Raw genomic sequence first — 23,545 nt, 5'->3', positions numbered from 1 at the left:
ACGGCCCAAAGCAGGTAAGACTGAGTTTCCAGGGTCAGACCAGCTTACGGAAATCATGGAAGAGGCTTGGGCTACACCCAGTAAAAAAAATATAGAATTCCCAAAAAATGGGATTCCAATTATCCTTTTCCAGCTGGGGACTGTTTAACATGAGAAGTGGCTCCCAAAGTAGATACGCATGTCATTCGATTAGTGCGAAAACCTATACTGCATTTGCCATCAACGTTATTGGATGATGTCACGGATAGGAGAGTGTATGGTTTTCTGAAAACCATATTTTCTCTGTCTGGGGCAGTCATAAGGCCAGCCATGGCTTCAGCTTGGATGGCAAAAACAGTTGCTGCCTGGATAGAGGTACTGGAAGATGGTCTTTCAGCACCTTCAAGGGAGCAAGAATCCTATATAGCTCACATAAAACAGGCTGCAATATTCTTGGAAGAAGCAGCATTAGATATGGGCACTATTGCCTCCAGGGCATCAACTTCAACAATAGCTGCTCGCAGAGCACTTTGGTTACGTACATGGAAAGCTGATTCAGAATCTAAAAAGGTTCTGGAATCTTTGCCTTTTACTGGAAGCATTCTGTTTGGTAAAGAATTGACAGATATTCTGGAGTCAGAAGCAGACTCCAAAAAGGTAAAATTTCCTTCCACATATAACCCCAAACGTAGGGGTCCCGCTTTTCGGCCCTTTGGGTCACAAGGAAAAGCAAAAGGAAAAAGTGATCGCAAGCAGCCCCAATACAATAAATTTGGTAAGGCGAAAAAGCACTTGGCTACCAGAACGCCAGCCTCAAAAAGAGAATAAGCCATTAGTTTTATGGTGCGGGCCTCCTCCTGGGGGACCCCATGGTAGGGGGCCGACTTCTTCAGTTTGCACAGATATGGCAGCAGTCTACAACAGATGCCTGGGTGCAAGAAGTGGTGGTTATGTTTTTCCCTTCAAGAAGCCTCCTCAAAGGTTCTTCTGCACCAGCCCATCTCGGGTAGAGACGAAGGCCAGGGCTTGCAAGAAGCAATTCAGAAATTGCTTCAGTCAGGAGTAATCATTCCAGTACCCCCTGCACAACGGGGCCAGGGGTTTTACTCCAACATGTTTTTGGTTCAGAAGCCAAATGGGTCATTCCGGCCAATTCTCAATCTGAAAATGCTGAACAAATACATTTGGGTACCTCGGTTTCACATGGAGACGTTACGCTCCATAGTTTTGGCCATGGAACCAGGGGATTATATAGTATCCCTGGATATTCAGGATGCTTACCTACATGTTCCTATAGCAGTGCTATCTCAGGTTCGCTATCCTACAGCAACATTTTCTGTTCCAGGCATTACCTTTTGGGTTAGCCACGGCACCCAGAGTGTTTACCAAGATCATGGTGGTTATGGCAGCTTATCTTCGCGAGCAGGGGATAAGAATTTTTCCATACCTCGACGACCTTTTAATCCTGGCACAGTCACAGGAATTGCTTCTGTGCCATCGCCATGGCTTCAGCTTGGATGGCAAAAACAGTTGCTGCCTGGATAGAGGTACTGGAAGATGGTCTTTCAGCACCTTCAAGGGAGCAAGAATCCTATATAGCTCACATAAAACAGGCTGCAATATTCTTGGAAGAAGCAGCATTAGATATGGGCACTATCTCCTCCAGGGCATCAACTTCAACAATAGCTGCACGCAGAGCTTTTTGGTTACGTACATGGAAAGCTGATTCAGAATCTAAAAAGGTTCTGGAATCTTTGCCTTTTACTGGAAGCATTCTGTTTGGTAAAGAATTGACAGATATTCTGGAGTCAGAAGCAGACTCCCAAAAAGGTAAAATTTCCTTCCACATATAACCCCAAACGTAGGGGTCCCGCTTTTCGGCCCTTTGGGTCACAAGGAAAAGCAAAAGGAAAAAGTGATCGCAAGCAGCCCCAATACAATAAATTTGGTAAGGTGAAAAAGCACTGGGCTACCAGAACGCCAGCCTCAAAAAGAGAATAAGCCATCAGTTTGATGGTGCGGGCCTCCTCCTGGGGGACCCCATGGTAGGGGTCCGACTTCTTCAGTTTGCACAGATATGGCAGCAGTCTACAACAGATGCCTCGGTGCAAGAAGTGGTGGTTATGTTTTTCCCTTCAAGAAGCCTCCTCAAAGGTTCTTCTGCACCAGCCCATCTCGGGTAGAGACGAAGGCCAGGGCTTGCAAGAAGCAATTCAGAAATTGCTTCAGTCAGGAGTAATCATTCCAGTACCCCCTGCACAACGGGGCCAGGGGTTTTACTCCAACATGTTTTTGGTCAGAAGCCAAATGGGTCATTCCGGCCAATTCTCAATCTGAAAATGCTGAACAAATACATTTGGGTACCTCGGTTTCACATGGAGACGTTACGCTCCATAGTTTTGGCCATGGAACCAGGGGATTATATAGTATCCCTGGATATTCAGGAGGCTTACATACATGTTCCTATAGCAGTGCTATCTCAGGTTCGCTATCCTACAGCAACATTTTCTGTTCCAGGCATTACCTTTTGGGTTAGCCACGGCACCCAGAGTGTTTACCAAGATCATGGTGGTTATGGCAGCTTATCTTCGCAAGCAAGGGATAAGAATTTTTCCATACCTCGACGACCTGTTAATTCTAGCACAATCACAGGAATTGCTCTTGGACCATCTCCAACAGACAATAACATGTCTGCAGAGGCACGGATGGCTCATAAATTGGGCAAAATCGTCTATAGTTCCGTCACAACTGATGACTCACTTGGGGGCTGTACTGGACCCAAGTCTGCAGAAAATATTTTTACCTCGGGACAAGATAGCCAAGGTAAAGTCAAGGACTCAGGAGTTGTTACACAGTCAAACAATATCAATCCACGCAGCGATGCGACTGATGGGTTTGATGGTGTCAACATTCGACATGGTGGAGTATGCACAATTCCACTCAAGACCTCTGCAGCGTCTGATTCTGGCCAGATGGAATGGAATACATCAGACAATAAAGAAACAGACTATGGTACTTTCAAACAAGGTAAGAAAGTCATTAGCCTGGTGGCTACAAACATCCCATCTAAACAAAGGGAGACCCTTTTGAATATCAGATTGGGAGATCCTGACAACAGATGCCAGTCTTCAGGGCTGGGGAGCAGTGTCCGGAAGATTATAGTTCTAGGGACAATGGACTGCAGAAGAAAGTTGCCTGCCAATAAATCTGTTTGAACTTCGGGCCATATACATGGCACTGATTCAGGCAAAGGACACTCCAGATCCGCTCGGACAATGTAACGGCGGTAGCGTACCTCAACCATCAGGGAGGAACGCGCAGTCAAACAGCAATGAAGGAGGTAAGTCACATAGTAAAATGGGCAGAACTCCATCTTCCAGCATTGTCTGCAGTATTTGTTTCGGGAGTCCTAAACTGGGAAGCGGACTTTCTCAATCGACACGCCATTCAAGCAAGTGAATGGGCTCTACATCCGGAAGTCTTTCAGACTCTAGTAGACAAGTGGGGTTTGCCAGAGATAGATTTCATGGCGTCCCATCTGAACAACAAAGTACCCATGTACGGGTCAAGAACAAAGGATCCCGGAGCGATCTTTGTGGACGCCCTGTCAGTGAAATGGGATCTGGCATACCTGTTTCCTCCAATCATCCTGTTACTCAGGGTGGTGAGGAAGATAAAAGAAGCAAAGGGTGCCGTGATTCTAATAGCTCCGGCTTGGCCCAGAAGGCATTGGTACACAGATCTGCAGAGAATGTCGATGGATGCTCCACTTCTGCTCCCTCAACGTCCAGCTTTACTAATGCGGGGTCCTTGTTACCACAGGCATCTGGATCGACTATCGTTGACGGCGTGGCTCCTGAAACTTCTATCCTGAAATCAAGAAGATTCTCACAACAGGTAGTTCAAACAATGCTCAGAGCAAGGAAACCCTCCTCAGCTCGCATTTATCACCGAATATGGCAAGCCTATATTCATTGGTGCAGTGAAAGAAATATGGACCTGAAATCTTCCCAAATTTCTAGGGTCTTAGATTTCCTTCAGGCAGGAATGGATAAAGGTTTGAAGGTGGCTTCCTTGAGAGTACAAGTATCAGCATTGACTGTATGGTTCCGAAAGAAAATTGCCAATTTACAGGATGTGCGTACTTTCTTCCAGGGAATGCTGCGCATTCAGCCTCCCTTTGTTCCTCCTACAGTGCCTTGGGACTTAAATGTTGTCCTGAAAGCCCTTCAAGTTACTCCATTTGAACCACTTAATAAAGTGGATCTTAAATGGTTGACAGATAAAGTTCTTTTTCTACTGACTATGTCATCAGCTAGAAGAGTATCATATTTAGGAGCGCTGTCTTGTCGTTCTCCTTTTCTGACTTTTTATCCAGATAAAGCAGTTCTAAGAACTAGATCTGGGTATCTTCCGAAGGTGGTGTCTAAATTCCACCTTAATGAAGAAATTGTAGTGCCGGCTTTTCAGGTGTTGGGGCTTTCTGCGGGAGATGCGTCGCAGGACGTAGTACGGGCATTATGGATCTACGTGGATCGTACCAGTACCATCAGAAAGACAGATTCTCTCTTCATTCTCTACGGATTTCACAAGAGAGGATGGCCTGCTACTAAGCAGACGCTGGCAAGATGGCTTCGAATGACGATTTCGGAGGCATATTCTCGAGCTGATCTCCCTGTTCCGGATAATGTCTCTGCTCACTCTACCCGTAAGGTAGGTCCTTCATGGGCAGCACAAAATGGTGCTTCACCAGAACAGATATGTAAGGCAGCCACATGGTCTTCCATTAACACATTCATTAGACATTATTCTTTGGATACTTTTGCCTCTCATGACGCTGAATTTGGGCGAAAGGTTCTGTCTAATCAGTAGCGTCCCCACCACTAAATTGCTTTGGGAAATCCCATTGTTATCCTGTGGATAACCTGTGGACCCTGCTGGAGAAATATATGTTATGGTAAGAACTTACCGTTGATAACGGTATGTCTCCTAAGTCCACAGGTTCCACTTGGATCCCATCCTTACGCACCTGATTTGAGGATCTTTCTACTCACTAAACATCTTCCTTCTTGTACTGAAGGGTGTGCATGTGTGTTCTTCTCGCCTGATTAGGGCTCTACATGATGCTCCTGCCTAAATGCTTTGGAATACAACTGATTTGCCTGAGCCAGTGGGCGGGGATATATGGACGAGCCCATTGCATCCTGGGAGGACTGAAAGCTTGTGATCGTTTGGTGCCAATCCGCTGTTGCTCCATCATATCCCATTGTTATCCCGTGGAACCTGTGGACTTAGGAGAAATACCGTTAGAACTGTGCCAGCAGGAGACTTCCCTAGTTTCTGCGCAGTAATTGCAGCTTAATTGCAATTAGAGCGCGGTCGCCGTTGGTGTGGGTCGGGTAGTATTCTCAGCGGCATTGCTCTGCGATGGGCAACCCCCAGCATGCGTTTTAAAGATTAGCAGATTGTGCTAAAAAAGCAGAATCTGCTACTCTTACTGAGTGAGGGCCTTAGTGACAAGTTATGTAACTTGTGTTATATGAAGCATTGTTGATGTTTCACAAAGTGTGCCATTGGTTTCAGCACTGTATGTTTTTTGAAATAAACTTTAGCAATAGATAAAGTTTCCTGTACAAAACATGAGCAGTGACTTGAATTTGTGTTTGAATGTGAGTATTAATGAGCTGGGTTAAATTATGCAGCACTGCAGAATGTTTATTGCCTTATAACTTACAATAATCAACAATATCAGTTAATTATTCAGTACTAGCTACCAGCCTGTGAAAATGACAGTACAATGTAACAGTAATGTCAGCGGCGGTGCAAGCCCGAAATGAGCAACACTTGAATTATTCTGTCGGGTGCCGTCTAGTGGACGCCAGTGTGCAAAACACTGGCATTCCCCCTATAGAGGTGAGGAGCGGTGTTAGCCTTTTATTATATAGGATCATGAAAAACCTTGCTGCATTGTGAAAAAATTATAGACATTTAATGAAGAGATTTACTTAAAAAAAAAAATACATAAAATGGCTGAAAAACAGTGGAACAGGGGTGTTTATTCTCCTTTTGCAGTGGTTTATGCATAATGGGGGTCATTCTGACCCATTCGCCCTCAGCGGTACGAATGGGTGCGGAATGCGCATGCGCGGCGGCCGCTGTGCACAACGTTGCCCGGCGACAGGGGTCGCCGGGTTACATCGCGGCTACCGAGGGAGGCAGTCACAGCGGCGACCGCTAAGAAGATTGACAGGAAGGCGGCGTGGATGGGCGGATCCGGACCGTTGGAGACCGTTTTCGGGGAGTGGTGTGTGTAACGCAGGCGTGTCCAGGACAAAGGAGGGCGGAGGTGTGACGTCAAAGTTGGGCCCATCAACGCTGGATCCATCACATAGGGTAAGTATGTCCAGCCCTAGTCTACTTCTGCTTGATTTTTTTTTTTTTAGCTTAGCAGGGCTGCACAAGCGATCACAGCCCTGCTAAGCTAAAATACACTCCCCCATAGGCGTGGACTATTGATCTCAGCAGCAGCTAAAAGTTGCTGGCTGCGATCAACTCGGAATGACCACCATTGCAACCAGGAATCTTCTTAACTCATCTAATGTGTAGGTCACATCAAAGCCAGACGTACTTACTGTACAAATCACAATTACAAAAGGGATGTCGGAATTGGTAATGGCACCAAACAGATATATACCCAGCATAGGACAATTGCTGGACACAAAGACCAGATAAAGCTGATATGTGTGTGTGTGTGTCACACCCGTGTCACACAGTGCTCTTAGCTTACTGACCCCTGTGACTGGCATGTTGTGTGTGGTGTCACATCTAATGCAGGTCACAGGATACACTTTCCAACATGTCCCCAAAATATCTTCCATGGGTCCCTGACCAACTCACCCCCACTCCTATTTCTATTTATTCAGAAAGGTGGAATTTATTTTGTATTATATTTATTATAATTGTTAATATTTTAATGACAATTTCTGTCCAACAGAGTATAGCAATATAATATATTATGCCATTATATTTACCCCATGCTGTTCTTGTCACCCACGACTAGACTGCCGTAATTACCCAATCTGCATTTGCCAACCACACTGAGATCTGCTAGTTACTACTGTACATGCAGCTGTCACACTTTACACAGTAATTTAATTACCCCACCCTGCTGTCATTGGTTCCTTGTATCCTTCTGTGATCTTGTCACCTAAACTACTATTTGAGCATTAATGAAATCACATATTGCACAGATTTAATTAATATTATTTCAGATTGTAGTCTAGATAGAAAGTCTGGAGTTAGACAGTAGTAAATAAGGAGTTAAAGGTTTTGTGTACCGACTCCACACCCGTGCTTGCAATGCCGATGGGTATTCAGCCTTAAGTTTTATATAAATTATGCATTATGTGCTTTGCTTTTGGAAGTTCACGTTTTACGATTATAACCATTTCTGCCATTTCTGGTTAATAGCACATCTAGCTAAAGTGTATAGACGTGCACCTGGACAAACTGTGTTGCAGCCTAGGGGATCAAGTGCTGCCTTTTTTTTCTTTTTCTCTAACGTCCTTGAGGATGCTGGGACTCCGTAAGGACCATAGGGGATAGACGGGCTCCGCAGGAGATAGGGCACTTTAAGAAAGCTTTGGACTCTGGGTGTGCACTGGCTCCTCCCTCTATGCCCCTCCTCCAGACCTCAGTTTTACACTGTGCCCAGCGCAAGATGGGTGCACTGCAGAGAGCTCTCCTGAGTTCTCTGCCTAGAAGCATTTTTGTTTGGATTTTTTTTTACTTTTTTACAGGGAGCACTGCTGGCAACAGGCTCCCTGCATCGAGGGACTGAGGAGAGAGGGGCAGACCTTCTTGTCTAAGATAGGCTCTGCTTCCTCGGCTACTGGACACCATTAGCTCCAGAGGGGGTGAACACAGGTTCTTACTGGGCGTCCACCCCCAGAGCCGCGCCGCCGTTCTCCTCACAGAGCCAGAAGAACCGAAGTCAGAAGACGTCAGGCGGCATAAGCCTTCAGCTTCACTGAGGTAACGCACAGCACTGCAGCTGTGCGTCATTGCTCCCATACACCTCACATACTCCGGTCACTGTAAAGGTGCAGGGCGCAGGGGGGGGGGGCGACCTGGGCAGCAATATAACACCTCTATTATGGCAAAAGACAATATACATGTACAGGTAGGCACTGTACATGTATATAAAAGAGCCCCCGCCATATTTTAGTAAGTTTGAGCGGGACAGAAGCCCGCCGCCGAGGGGGTGGGGCTTCTCCCTCAGCACTCACCAGCGCCATTTTCTCTCCACAGCACCGCTGAAAGGAAGCTCCCCGGACTCTCCCCTGCTTACACACAGTGAAGGGGTGTTTAAAAGAGAGGGGGGGGGCACATAATTGGCGGATAACATATTATACAGCGTGGCTGGGAGAAAAACATTTTGTGTTGGTCTCCAGGGTCATTGCGCTGGGGTGTGTTCTGGCTTACTCTCTCTCTGTCTCTCCAAACGGCCTTGAAGGGGATACTGTCTTCAGAAAAGAGGTTCCCTGTGTGTGTGAAGTGTGTCGGTACGCGTGTGTCGACATGTTTGACGAGGAAGGCTCGCTTAATGTGGAGGGGGAGTGCTTGAATGTCATGTCGCCGTCGGCAACACCGACACCGGAATGGGTGGATATGCTGAATGTCTTGAATGCAAATGTCAATCTATTGCATAAAAGGTTAGACAAGGCTGAAGCTAGGGATCAGTCAGGTAGCCAGTCCATGCCTGTCCCTGTGGCGCCAGGCCCTTCGAGGTCTCAGAAGCGCACCATATCCCAGATCGATGACACAGATACCGACACGGATACTGACTCTAGTGTCGACTATGAAGATGCAAAATTACAGCCGAGGGTGGCAAAAGGTATTCGGTACATGATTATTGCCATTAAAGAGGTTTTGCATATTACTGAAGAACCCCCTGAAGTCACTTTTCCGTCCTCCGCAGGTGGATCCCTGGGCATTAGAGATTGTTTCTCAAGGATACAGGCTGAATTTGAAGACTTGCCTCCTCGCCGGTTTTTCAAGTAGGCTCTGCCGGCTTCCCCGTCAGAGAGGGAGCTAGTGTTCGCAGCAATCCAGAAATTGTATATTCAACAGGTGATTGTCACAGTTCCTCATCTCCAGAAAGGAGAGGGATATTACTCAACCCTGTTTGTGGTCCCGAAACCGGACGGTTCGGTCAGACCCATGTTAAACCTAAAATCCCTGAACCTGTACTTGAAGAGGTTCAAGTTCAAAATGGAATCACTCAGGGCGGTCATCGCCAGCCTGGAGGGGGGGGGATTGGATGGTGTCCCTGGACATAAAAAATGCTTACCTTCATGTTCCGGTATTCCCCCCTCATCAGGCGTTCCTGAGATTTGCAGTGCAGGACTGTCACTACCAATTTCAGACGTTGCCGTTTGGGCTGTCCACGGCCCCGAGAATTTTCACCAAGGTAATGGCGGAAATGATGGTGCTCCTGCGCAGGCAGGGGGTCACAATTATCCCATACTTGGACGATCTCCTCATAAAGGCGAGATCTCGGGAGAAGTTGCTGGACAGCGTGTCTCTGTCCATGAAGACGTTGCAGTTACACGGCTGGATTCTCAATATACCGAAGTCCCAGCTAGTGCCTACAACGCGTCTAACTTTTTTGGGCCTGTTTCTAGACACAGACCAGAAAAAGGTTTTTCTTCCGGTCGAAAAGGTTCAGGAGCTCATAGTCCTGGTCAGGAACCTATTAAAACCAAAACAGGTTTCAGTGCATCATTGCACGCGGGTCCTGGGGAAGATGGTGGCTTCATACGAGGCCATCCCTTTCGGCAGGTTCCATGTGAGGACTTTTCAATGGGACCTCTTGGACAAGTGGTCCGGGTCCCATTTACAAATGCATCGAAGGATCACCCTGTCTCCCAGGACCAGGGTATCTTTCCTGTGGTGGCTGCACAGTGCTCACCTACTAGAGGGTCGCAGGTTCGGCATTCAGGACTGGGTCCTGGTGATCACGGATGCAATCCTCCGAGGCTGGGGAGCAGTCACACTGGGAAGAAATTTCCAAGGTCTCTGGTCAAATCTAGAGACTTGTCTCCACATCAACGTCCTGGAGTTGAGGGCCATATACAACGACCTGCGTCAAGCGGAGGAATTGCTTCGGGAAAAACCGGTTCTGATTCAGTCAGACAAGGTCACGGCAGTGGCTCATATAAACTGCCAAGGCGGAACGAGGAGCAGAGTGGCCATGGCAGAAGCGACCAGGATTCTACGCTGGGCAGAAGGCCATGTAAGCGCGCTATCAGCAGTGTTCATCCCGTGGGTGGACAACTGGGAGGCGGACTTCCTCAGCAGGCACGACCTGCATCCGGGAGAGTGTGGACTTCATCAAGAAGTCTTCGCACAGATCACGGGTCGGTGGGGACTGCCACAAATAGACATGATGGCATCCCGTCTCAACAAAAAGCTAAAGCGGTATTGCGACAGGTCAAGGGACCCTTAGGCGGTAGTGGTAGACGCTCTGGTGACACCTTGTGTGTTCAGATCGGTCTATGTGTTTCCTCCTTTTCCTCTCATACCCAAAGTGTTGAGAATAATAAGAATAAGCAGGGTCAGAACAATCCTCATTGTTCCAGATTGGCTACGGAGGACTTGGTATCCGGAGCTGCAAGAGTTGCTCACAGAAGATCCGTGGCCTCTTCCTCTAAGGCAGGACCTGCTGCGGCAGGGGCCCTGTCTGTCCAAGACTTACCGCGGCTGCGTTTGACGGCATGGCGGTTGAACGCCGGATCCTCGTGGAAAAAGGGATTCCGGAGGAGGTCATTCCTACCCTGATCAAGGCTAGGGAAGACGTGACGTTAAAACATTATCACCGTATATGGCGAAAATATGTTTCTTGGTGTGAGGCCAGAGCTGCTCCTACGGAGGAGTTCCATTTGGGCCGTCTACTTCATCTTCAAACAGGAGTGACTTTGGGCCTAACATTAGGGTCCATAAAGGTCCAAATTTCGGCCTTATCCATTTTCTTTCAAAGAGAATTAGCCTCTCTTCCTGAAGTACAGACTTTTGTGAAGGGCGTGCTGCATATTCAGCCTCCCTTTGTGCCTCCGGTGGCGCCTTGGGATCTGATAAAGCTAAATATTTATCTTATATAATACCCTTTATGAGGTCTAAGAACACTGTACGCTATCTACGTATGAAGTACCGTAAGGGTACGCACGTTGCGTAACAATCGCTTAGCCGTAGTCGAGACGCTCAAACGTCACGTTCGCTCACGGCCAAGAGATCACGGGCAGGCACGCTATTGGCTGCTGACTAACTTAATGATTCGCTATAGCGTAGCGGACGCTCGGGACCACGAGGAGATCACCAGCGGCGCTGACGCTCACAATGTTAAACCTTTGTATCTAAACCATAAACAGTGTATTGTGCAGTAAAACCTTAGTGTAATGATAGAGTGTAAATGCAACACAGTATAACCTCATTACCTTTAAAGCTGTTCTAGCGTCACTGACGCTCTGAGAATACTCAACACTATAAGAAATACACAGATACCGTGCTCAGGGTCCAACGCCTAATATATTATGAATGATATACTTGCAAAAGAATTAATACAAATACAAATCATACACTACAATATAACATAGACTACCTAACCAGATAACTACACAGGAAATACAATACAATTACTATTTAAGGGAAAATAAGAGAGAAAGGGGAGAAGAGAGAGAGAGAGAGAAATTGGCCCACAATAACAAGAAGATCAATATACCGTATTTTTCGGACCATAAGACGCACTTTTTCTCCCCAAAAATGTGGGGGAAAAAGTATGTGCGTCTTATGGAGCGAATGAGAGCCAGCACAGATGGAGGTTGCAGGTAGCGGGTAGCGCCGGCGGGTAGCGCCGGGTCCTGTATGCTGCTGCTGCTGCAACGTCATCAGCAGAGCGCCCGCATCTCAGAGCCCAGCAGCAGAGCGGGCATCATGTGACTCCCCCCGCTCCCATCCACCTCCTCCCTCCTCAGGAGTGCACAGCGGGCAGCGTTAGCTGACAGCCTAGATGCGGGGAACCACTGGTACTGTCTATGTATGCATGTGTGTGTGTCTGTCTATGTGTATGCTGGCTCTGATGTGTGTGTGTGTGTGTGTGTCTGTGTGTGTGTGTCTGTGTATGCTGGCTCTAACAGAAGGCTGCACTCTGACAGAAGGCTGCACTGTACAGAATACTTGTAGGAGTCTTGAGAAATCACACAGAACTGGAAATATCTCTTAGAGGTCGGTGAAAACTAGGGAGGCAGGGCTATTCTGTTATAGTTTATATATTTAGTTCAGAATATTTTTTTTCCAGTTTTCCTACTCTAAAAACTAGGTGCGTCTTATGGTCAGGTGCGTCTTATGGACCGAAAAATACGGTAGTTGCGGAGAAACACTTACGCACAAGGGGAAACGATCGCATGCGCCTCGATATCCAGCTCCCGATTATCAGCAATGAGAACCGTTGAAGAGAGTGAACTGGATATGGTCGGCCTGCCTATTTATGCCCCACACACAATACAATTCAATGGTCCCTACAATCTCATTGTTCATTGGACACAGGAATTCGGCTTCGCATTATAACAAAAGGTCATAGGTTGATTCATACAGGTGGGCTGTGACTGCTTCCAACTGTTCAGGTGGGTGGGATACTGGGTTTCCCGCCGCATGACTAAATAAGAACAAATAATAGTAAATGGACATAAACTTCTTATGTCCATAACTATTCGCACGAGCGATTAATCCGCTCCAAACCAACACCGGAATATTGCTATTTAAATACTCTTCCGATGGGTACCAAACACCACTGTATGACCCCTGTTAGACCCTTCGTACAATACAAAGAGGGATCTCTCTGTTCAGGAACATGCTATGTTAACTAAACTTTCAGAATCTATCAAAGGGACCATGATCTACAAAATACATTATATAGTGAAAATATGTAACGATTGAGTCGCACGCTACGATCACATAAACTCTACCGTAAATACGCATACCGTGCGCCTGCGGGTGCCCGCGACTGTGAGTATGCGCACGTACGGGAGAGCGTACGCATGCGCAGCACGGACCTGTATGAGGTGCAAATATGGTAGTGTGCATAGAGATATTTTTCTGACTTTGACAGTCCACCCTTTGGCAGTCAATAATAACTGCCACCTTCTAAAACATTTCAAAAAGAGAAAAATATATGTCAGGGGTTAATACATTTCCATGGTTGGGTAAGGGAGGAGAGAGGAGAAGGTGTGAAGAGGGTATGACCTAGTGAGATAGCAGAAGCATGTGTGTATGAGTCCATGTTTGGGGGGTCATGTATCATCGTGCCGTACGTGTGGTACATCAAGCTTCGAGGTATTGCGAAGTATACATTTGAATTCCTTCTTATCCCGTGGTTCGGGTCTGTGGATGGGCTGTCAAACTTTACCGAGCTCTTTTCGGCTTTGGTGTAACAAAATGGGGGAGCACATTTTAGTTGATGATACATGAATGGGGGAGATATGTGATTGCTGATATCTGTGCCTGTATTCCCTATCGAATATGTGTGTCATTACCTGAGGGTTGTAGAAATGAAGAAAAGACATAATTACGGTAAATGCGGTGGTATTCTATGTCAGGTAAATGTACATTCGTCGATTGAGGTCTTGTTTGGTTGAATGCAGTCTTCTTTGTGCTTTTGCCCATGAGGTGCGAGCAAAAGCTGTCAATGTCCATAGATTTACAAAAGTGTTGGGCTAGCGTAATTTTAAAATTTCTAGGGAAACTGGGGATCCATGGCATAGTTCATCAAAAATCTGTGTATCAGGTTGTCAAAACTTCTTCTTTAATCCATCTGTTGTCTGTATATCGGCTCATCAAACTCCTCGTCCAAGTGGGTCTTTTTACCTTGGAGGAAACGGAAAAACAGGTGAAAGAAACGGACCGTAGAAATCGCATTTTCATCACATCATTGTTTCTACATTTGGGTCATAAATCAAGTCCATTGGGATTACAGTTTCCTCACTCCTTAAACTCATTACCCTAGTACGACGATTGTGTCACAACTGAGGGCCTGAGCTGACGGGAGGCAGCCTCAGTTGTAGGGGCTGAGATGTACCGGAACCTGGGAGGTTGTATCAGACCCCTGGACATGTAAGTAACATGGATAATAACTGCCCGAAGGCGTGACCACGACAACTTGGATAAAAGTCAATGATGTTTATTATGACAACTCCGCAATACAGCAGCAGTAAAAGAAAACGTAAAAGTCAGCAAAGAATAAATACAGTTCCTGGGTACTACAGGATGGCAGGAGCCACAGGGCACTGGTAGTGTGAGATAGTTCTTATGATCTTCTAGATGGAAAGTCCTTACCAGGCCCGACTGTAGCAATGGAGATAACCCAGGATTGTGCCAGCTGGTGTTCCAGGAAAAGCTGGGTTGCTGAAGATAAAACAGCTGCTGTGGATACTGGCTGGAACCAGACTGTTGTTAGCACGAAGTGGATACTGGCTGGAACCAGTTAAATAATAAATGAACTTGGGAGCGATGAAATATGAACTGAAATGTAGCACTTGAGAGCGGAGAAATAATAATACCGGTGGAGAGTGGTAAAGTGTAGAAAGGACACCGGCCCTTTAAGGGAAGCTGTACTCTGCTGGAAGCTGAGCTGGAAGCAGGTAATGTTGTAGCTGGAAACAGATGAATCCACAATGGATTGGAGAGTCAGGCTACACCGCAGGTGGAATGCTGGTGCGGGTCTCTATGGTGGAAGTCTTGAGACAGGAGCTGGAACCTGGAAGACAATCACAGGAGAGAGACAAACAGGAACTAGGTTTGACAACCAAAGCACTGACGCCTTCCTTGCTCAGGCACAGTGTATTTATACCTGCAGCAAGGAAGGGATTGGCTAGGCAATTATGCAGATTATCAATACTGAGAACAGATTGGTGGAAATGATCAGCTGACAGAATCCAAGATGGCTGCGCCCATGCAGACACTTGGAGGGAAGTTTGGTTTGTAATCCATGTGGTAATGAAAACAGTAATGGCGGCGCCGGCTACCGGAGACAGGAGGCGCCAGGCTGACAGATGCACATCCAACCACGCGGACACAGCGGAGGCCGCGGCTGACGTAATCGCCACTCAGACACTCTGCATGCAGAAGTTCAGGGACGGCGGCGGAGGCCGCGGGAGACGCCATGCCAGGTGTAGTATGGCGTTTACTGTGACAGCGTCCCAGAGTGACAGGAGAGGATACAGGAATGTACACATCAGGATAACAGATGGGATCCGGTCCTGGAGCGCTGAGCCAGCCTTAGGAGGCATCTGATGGGTAAGAAATGGCGTCCAGATACCCGGATCGTGACAGCACCCCCCCCTTTAGGAGTGGCCCCAGGACACTTCTTTGGCTTTTGAGGAAACTTGGAATGGAATCTCCGGACCAAGGCAGGAGCATGGACATCAGAAGCATTGGTCCATGAACGTTCCTCAGGACCATAACCCTTCCAGTCAATAATATATTGTAGTTGACCGTAACGGTGACGTGAGTCCAGGATCTTGGCCACTTCATACTCAACGCCTCGTTGAGTTTGGACTTTCGGAGTTGGAGGAAGTGAGGAATGAAACCGATTCAAGATCAGCGGTTTCAACAGGGAAACATGGAATGTCCTGGGTATTTTTAAGAAGGGAGGCAACTGCAGTCTGTTAGCAACAGGATTGATGACTTGTTCAATCTTGAAAGGACCGATATAGCGAGGTGCAAACTTCATACTGGGAACTCTTAACCTCAAATTCTTCGTGGATAACCATACCCGATCACCCACCTTGAGAGCAGGAACTGCTCGACGCTTCTTATCCGCAAACTTCTTGTACCTGAACGATGCCTTGAGCAGAGCTGATCGTACGCTCTTCCAGATATTGGCAAACTGATGCAAGGTGATATCCACTGCGGGAACAGAAGTTGCTGGAAGCGGTTGGAACTCAGGGACTTTAGGGTGGAATCCAAAGTTAGTGTAGAATGGTGTTGAAGCAGATGAAGAATGATACTGGTTGTTATGACAGAACTCTGCCCAGGGAAGTAATTGAACCCAGTCATCTTGAGAGGAGGACACATAGATGCGGAGGAAGGCCTCCAAGTCCTGATTCACCCTCTCGGTTTGACCATTGGTCTGAGGATGGTAAGCCGTGGAAAACTTTAGCTTGACTTGGAGGACTTGACATAAACTTCGCCAGAATTTGGCTGTGAATTGAACTCCTCGATCTGAGATAATTTCTTCAGGAATACCGTGGAGTCGGAAGATCTCTTGTATGAATACTTGAGCCAACTTGGAAGCTGACGGAAGACCGGTGAGAGGAATGAAGTGTGCCATCTTGGTGAACCGGTCAACTACCACCCAGATGGTAATGAACTTGTTGCACATGGGTAAGTCTGTAATGAAATCCATCGACAAGTGGGTCCATGGTCGACGGGGAACGGATAGTGGAACCAGTTGCCCCGCAGGCGACTGGCGGGATACTTTATGTTGGGCACACTTTGGGCAAGATGCAATAAACTCCAAGACGTCCTTTTTCAGAGTTGGCCACCAATAGGACCTAGAGATAAATTCCAGGGTTTTTTGGATACCTGTATGTCCGGCAAAACGGGAAGCATGGGCCCAATGCATGAGCTTCTTCCTTAGCATCGGCTTCACAAAACTTTTCCCTGATGGGGGCGTAGAGTCCATCCCTACCGTGGAGAATGCCAACGGATTTATAATAGGATGCTTGTCTGAAGACTCTGACTCATTTTCTTGCTCCCATGAGCGGAAAAGGGCATCGGCCTTGCGATTCTGAGAGCCCGGACAGAACTGGAGTTTAAAGTCGAACCTGGAAAAGAAAAGTGCCCATCTGGCCTGACGAGGGTTGAGACATTGTGCGCCCTTCAGGTATAAAAGGTTCTTGTGGTCTGTAAGTATGGTGATTGAATGAGAAGCTCCCTCCAACAGATACCTCCACTCTTCTAGAGCGAGCTTGATGGCTAGCAACTCCTGGTCGCCAATGGCATAGTTGCGCTCAGCTGGGGAGAACTTCCGGGAGAAGAAACTGCAAGGGTGTAAATGGCCATCTTTAGCCCTCTGAGATAACACCGCTCCTACTCCAACGGAGGAGGCATCCACCTCTAAGATGAAAGGAGAGTCGATGTCAGGCTGTTTCAGAACAGGCGCAGAGATGCACCTTTGTTTTAAAAGATGAAATGCTTGCATGGCTTCTTCAGACCACTTGGACGGGTTAGCACCCTTCTTAGTGAAAGCAGTAATAGGCGCCACAATGGTGGAAAAGTCTCGTATAAACTTTCGGTAATAGTTGGCGAACCCTAAGAACCTCTGGACCCCTTTGAGGGTTAAGGGTACCGGCCAATTTTGGATTGCTTGTAGTTTCTCAGGATCCATCTCTAGTCCGGAACCGGACACAATGTACCCTAGAAACGGAATGGACTTGACTTCAAAGACGCATTTTTCTAATTTGCAATAGAGATGATTGACACGGAGACGGGACAGAACCTCTTTAACCCAAAAACGATGTTCCTCTAAATCGTTGGCAAAAATGAGGATATCGTCTAGATAGACCACGACATGACGGTATAGAATGTCTCTGAAGATCTCATTGACAAAATGCTGGAAGACAGCTGGAGCATTGCTCAAATCGAAGGGCATGACGAGGTACTCATAATGTCCGTCACGGGTGTTAAAGGCGGTCTTCCACTCGTCACCCTCACGGATCCGGATGAGATTGTATGCACCTCGCAAGTCCAGCTTTGTAAAGATGGTAGCTCCGCTAACTCTGTCAAAGAGCTCAGTAATCAGGGGTAAAGGATAACGGTTCTTGATGGTAATGTCGTTCAAACCTCTGTAGTCGATGCACGGCCGCAGACCACCATCTTTCTTTTTTACAAAAAAGAAGCCTGCGCCGGCTGGAGAAGAAGAAGGTCGAATGAACCCCTTTGCTAGGTTCTCTTTAATATATTCCTCCATAGAATGCGTCTTAGGCAGAGACAACGGATAAGTTCGGCCTCGAGGTGGAACCTTCCCTGGAACGAGATCAATCGGGCAGTCCCATTCTCTATGAGGAGGAAGGATATCAGCAGAAGCTTTACTGAACACATCCGTGAAATCTTGATAAGGAGGAGGTGGAACATCAGACGACCTGGGGGAGGAAGAACAGACAGGCAATACTTTAAACAAACATGTCTCAGCACAGGAGGAACCCCATGCCAGGATTTGCGTAGTCGTCCAATCAATTGTAGGATTGTGAAGACGGAGCCATGGAAGGCCCAGGACCACAGGATGTGTGGCTCTTGGAATCACTAAAAAAGAAATAAGTTCGGAATGAAGAACTCCCACTCTCAGACGAACTGGTAGAGTCCTTAAAGAAATAACTGCATCAAAAATTTTGCTGCCATCCACGGCAGTTAAAGAAATGGACGAAGGAAGTCTCTCGGTGGGTAGGGACCACCGTTTAACATAGGCTTCGGTAATAAAGTTCCCAGCTGCTCCGGAATCAAGGATGGCAATGACGTTCCGATAACGTTGAGCAACTTGAAGCGAGACTGGGAGATTACAATCTTGAGGAGATGGAGAGGAGATCATTACTCCTAGCCGGCCCTCTCCTTGGCGAGCTAGGATTTGGAGTTTCCCGGACGTTTGGGACAGGCATTAATGGTGTGAGACGGAGCTGCACAATAGAGACAGAGAAACTCGGAGAGACGTCTTCGGCGCTCAGCAGGAGTTAAACGGGAACGGCCAAGTTGCATGGGCTCATCTTTAGATGGTGACAGTTGACGAGGAGGAGGAGCAGAAGATTTTGGAGCAGATGATCTTCCATGCTCAGTTGCTCTCTCTCTGAAACGTAAATCAACTTTCGTGCAGAGTGAGATTAGCTCATCTAACTTAGAAGGTAAGTCTCTGGTAGCTAACTCATCTTTAATGCGCTCAGATAAGCCATGCCAGAATGCAGCATACAGGGCCTCGTCGTTCCATGCCAGTTCGGATGCCAGGATCTGGAACCGTATCAGATATTGTCCTACAGTACGTGACCCCTGGCGTAAACGGAGAATCTCGGATGAAGCTGAGGTTACCCGGCCTGGCTCGTCGAAGATGCGCCTGAATGTTGACACGAAGGCAGTGTAGGAAGATAGCAGGGTGTCGGACCTCTCCCATAACGGTGATGCCCAATCAAGGGCTGAGCCACTGAGAAGAGAAATAATGTAGGCAATTTTTGTACGGTCACTGGGAAAATTGCCAGGTTGTAGCTCAAACTGAATCTCACACTGGTTGAGAAATCCCCTGCAGAATCTTGGAGATCCGTCAAATTTTGCTGGCGTTGGAAGATGAAGACGTGGAGCAGAAATGGGTAAGGTGGGTGGGGTTATAGCTGGAGTCACTGTGGTTGACGCACCAGACGCGCCTGATCCACGGAGAGTTGTCTGAATCCCATCCAGCCGAGTAGAGAGATCCTGGAGACAGCGGATGATGTGGCCCTGTGCAGCCTCCTGATGTTCTAGTCGGGCTGCCAGTTCTTGCATCGGCCTGGCCGCTTGATCCTGGTCTCCGGCTGGATTCATTAGGTCAGTGCTTACTGTCACAACTGAGGGCCTGAGCTGACGGGAGGCAGCCTCAGTTGTAGGGGCTGAGATGTACCGGAACCTGGGAGGTTGTATCAGACCCCTGGACATGTAAGTAACATGGATAATAACTGCCCGAAGGCGTGACCACGACAACTTGGATAAAAGTCAATGATGTTTATTATGACAACTCCGCAATACAGCAGCAGTAAAAGAAAACGTAAAAGTCAGCAAAGAATAAATACAGTTCCTGGGTACTACAGGATGGCAGGAGCCACAGGGCACTGGTAGTGTGAGATAGTTCTTATGATCTTCTAGATGGAAAGTCCTTACCAGGCCCGACTGTAGCAATGGAGATAACCCAGGATTGTGCCAGCTGGTGTTCCAGGAAAAGCTGGGTTGCTGAAGATAAAACAGCTGCTGTGGATACTGGCTGGAACCAGACTGTTGTTAGCACGGAGTGGATACTGGCTGGAACCAGTTAAATAATAAATGAACTTGGGAGCGATGAAATATGAACTGAAATGTAGCACTTGAGAGCGGAGAAATAATAATACCGGTGGAGAGTGGTAAAGTGTAGAAAGGACACCGGCCCTTTAAGGGAAGCTGTACTCTGCTGGAAGCTGAGCTGGAAGCAGGTAATGTTGTAGCTGGAAACAGATGAATCCACAATGGATTGGAGAGTCAGGCTACACCGCAGGTGGAATGCTGGTGCGGGTCTCTATGGTGGAAGTCTTGAGACAGGAGCTGGAACCTGGAAGACAATCACAGGAGAGAGACAAACAGGAACTAGGTTTGACAACCAAAGCACTGACGCCTTCCTTGCTCAGGCACAGTGTATTTATACCTGCAGCAAGGAAGGGATTGGCTAGGCAATTATGCAGATTATCAATACTGAGAACAGATTGGTGGAAATGATCAGCTGACAGAATCCAAGATGGCTGCGCCCATGCAGACACTTGGAGGGAAGTTTGGTTTGTAATCCATGTGGTAATGAAAACAGTAATGGCGGCGCCGGCTACCGGAGACAGGAGGCGCCAGGCTGACAGATGCACATCCAACCACGCGGACACAGCGGAGGCCGCGGCTGACGTAATCGCCACTCAGACACTCTGCATGCAGAAGTTCAGGGACGGCGGCGGAGGCCGCGGGAGACGCCATGCCAGGTGTAGTATGGCGTTTACTGTGACAGCGTCCCAGAGTGACAGGAGAGGATACAGGAATGTACACATCAGGATAACAGATGGGATCCGGTCCTGGAGCGCTGAGCCAGCCTTAGGAGGCATCTGATGGGTAAGAAATGGCGTCCAGATACCCGGATCGTGACAGATTGCACCTCATTAAAGCCTGACCGCATCTAAATATCAAGCCAATTGATATGACAACACCTAAGATACATAGGAGAAACTTCCCAACATCCATTATGACTCCTTGAGCCCAGTCTCCTAAACCAGAGAACCAATTTCACGGGTTCAACCATGACACCCAACCAGTCAGCTCATTACCTACAGCAGCAAGAGTGAGATTGTGTCTCCTGCGAAATTCCCACTTCAGTTGGAGAATATCGTCCATCTTTTGGTCTATGACCTCGACCGGGTCCTCGGTGCTATTCGTAATATATGTGCAACATTTCACGCCGTATTGTGTTGCCAGTGTGACACAATATCCGCCTGTCACTGCTGTGAGGTAATTAAGAACCATTCTATGCTGTACCAGTTCTGTTTTATAAGCCTGAAGTTCTCTTCCAGTATACCTAAACGTGTCATCATACATTTCAGTGATATTATCTAACAAATTGGCGAGCGCAGATATGTATTTATAATTCAACACTCCTCTAGCGGTGCGAGTGATGTCTAACGCGATTAGAAACTGAATCCCGGTGGATTCATGGATCATGTCAGAGGCCGGATGCTCTGTTCTTTCTATCAGGTGCCGTTTAACTACGTGCTCGTAATGGGTGTGAGTATAAGGAGTTTGGGCAACACGGTGTATGTCTTTCATTTTGTCATGTGATACAGTCATTACTTCAGGCAGTACTTTTCCAATATAACACAATCCTTCAGAGTTTGGGGCAAGCCACTTATACGCCTTTCTCCCGCATATGAAATATGCATCATCGGGGAGAACATATGGGACGGAGTAGGACATAACCATATTACACACCTTCCATGTGAAATCTCCTAACCCTAATTCTTCCATCTGCTTAGTACACGTATCAGGTTGTACGATATGTGCACAGTATCCTGGTGATACCTCTCCAACTCTCGTAATCCTATTTCCTAAGGTATACCTATACCGGAAAGATTTTCCTCTACTGGCTATGTGGCGTATAAGCTCTGTATCTGTAGGCATTCTATCTGCTCTATGTGAAAAGGTCATGGTTTGATTACTCCATGACACTTCCCAATTTCCCGGCTTTCGGGGATTGGAGATGTTAAAACATAATAGGGACCTATCCACATGGTATTGGTGGAGCTTCAAACTAGGAGGGCTGGAGATATTAAACCTCCTGTCCACCGGTCTCCCACCACTTAACTCAAGTACCTCCCCTAACGTTAAAGGAAATGGTACTAGCCCTGATTTGCTATTACCTTGAGGTACTTGAGAGCATACCCAACAATCTGTCTTATTTAACACACTACCCACTAAGGAGTGATAGTCACTCAATGGATGCCGGTCCATATGGATATTAAAACTGGATTGGCATTTCTTTATGCACCCATCCTCAATGACATTGTTACAGAGCCGACAGATACAGTTTTCTTCAGCTAACAATCCTTCACAATTCCTTCTATGGTCAATGCTATCGGATCGTTTTCTGATACTCGCCTTTGCTTGTTGATTATGTTGTTCTTGGAAAACTACGCCTCCATCTTTATCATCAGAACCCATTCCAGAACCTCTCTCGACCTCCATGGTACTCTCGCCGGAACAGACTGCTCTGGTCAACATCATGGTCAACAGGAAAATCCGGATCACAGTCTCTTGGGGCAAGTCCATCTTGTAGGAGGAAACGGAGAAGAATGAGAAGGGGGAAAAATAATTTGAGGGAGAGGGGATGGGAAGTTGGAGAAAAACAATAAAAGGGAACAGAGGATCGACAACTGCTTTTGGTCTTGTGATTTTCAATGCTCAGGTGCCGCCTCAATCCTCCTGGAACAGACACTCCAGTGATACAACCTCTACCGTCTGTTCCTTCTCACGGGGCCTCTCTGGATCAGCAACCTTTTTACAGTGGGACGAATGAACCCAAGTCTCTCTCTCAGCAACCTTCAATGCTGTAGTGCTAGTCAATAAGACCTGGTATGGTCCTTCCCATCTGTCAATAAGGCAACCTGAGCGTAGAAAATTCCGTATCATTACATAATCCCCAGGTTCGATGTCATGACAATACTATCTGGTAAATCAGGAATCACTAACTTCAGATTATCATTTTGATTCCTTAACTGTTTACTCATGTTAATCAAGTATTTTACAGTCACTTCATTGTTACACTTCAAATCATCCTGAGGGTTAATCATAACATGCGGTTGTCGACCAAACAAGATTTCAAAGGGAGACAGATTAAGAGGGGACCTGGGAGTGGTTCTGATGCTGTACAGTACAATGGGTAAAGCTTCTGGCCATGTCAATCCTGTCTCTGCCATCACTTTACTCAGTTTATTTTTAATAGTGCTGTTCACTCTTTCCACTTTCGCACTCGCCTGTGGACGGTATGGAGTGTGCAGCTTGCTATCAATTCCCATCAATTTACACATTCCTTGAAAGACATCACCTGTAAAATGGGTACCCCTATCACTTTCGATAATTCTAGGGATACCATATCTACATACAAATTCCTGCACAATTTTCTTAGCAGTAAACATAGCGGTATTTGTGGCCGCTGGAAATGCTTCGACCCAATTTGAGAAAACATCTATACAAACAAGTACATATTTCAAATTTCGACAAG

The 23,545-nt window shown here is 47.0% G+C and overlaps 1 protein-coding gene across 1 annotated transcript in view; it reads left to right on the top strand.

Annotated features, from left to right (window-relative positions):
- Positions 1–23,545, top strand: part of RAD50 (RAD50 double strand break repair protein) — a 442,933-nt gene that overhangs the window by 25,693 nt on the left and 393,695 nt on the right. The gene's annotated exons all lie outside the window — the stretch shown is intronic.

The sequence above is a fragment of the Pseudophryne corroboree genome, chromosome 6 (genome assembly GCF_028390025.1).
Source record: "Pseudophryne corroboree isolate aPseCor3 chromosome 6, aPseCor3.hap2, whole genome shotgun sequence".
Taxonomy (NCBI): Eukaryota; Metazoa; Chordata; class Amphibia; order Anura; family Myobatrachidae; genus Pseudophryne; species Pseudophryne corroboree.
This window is presented reverse-complemented; position numbering and strand designations above follow the sequence as displayed.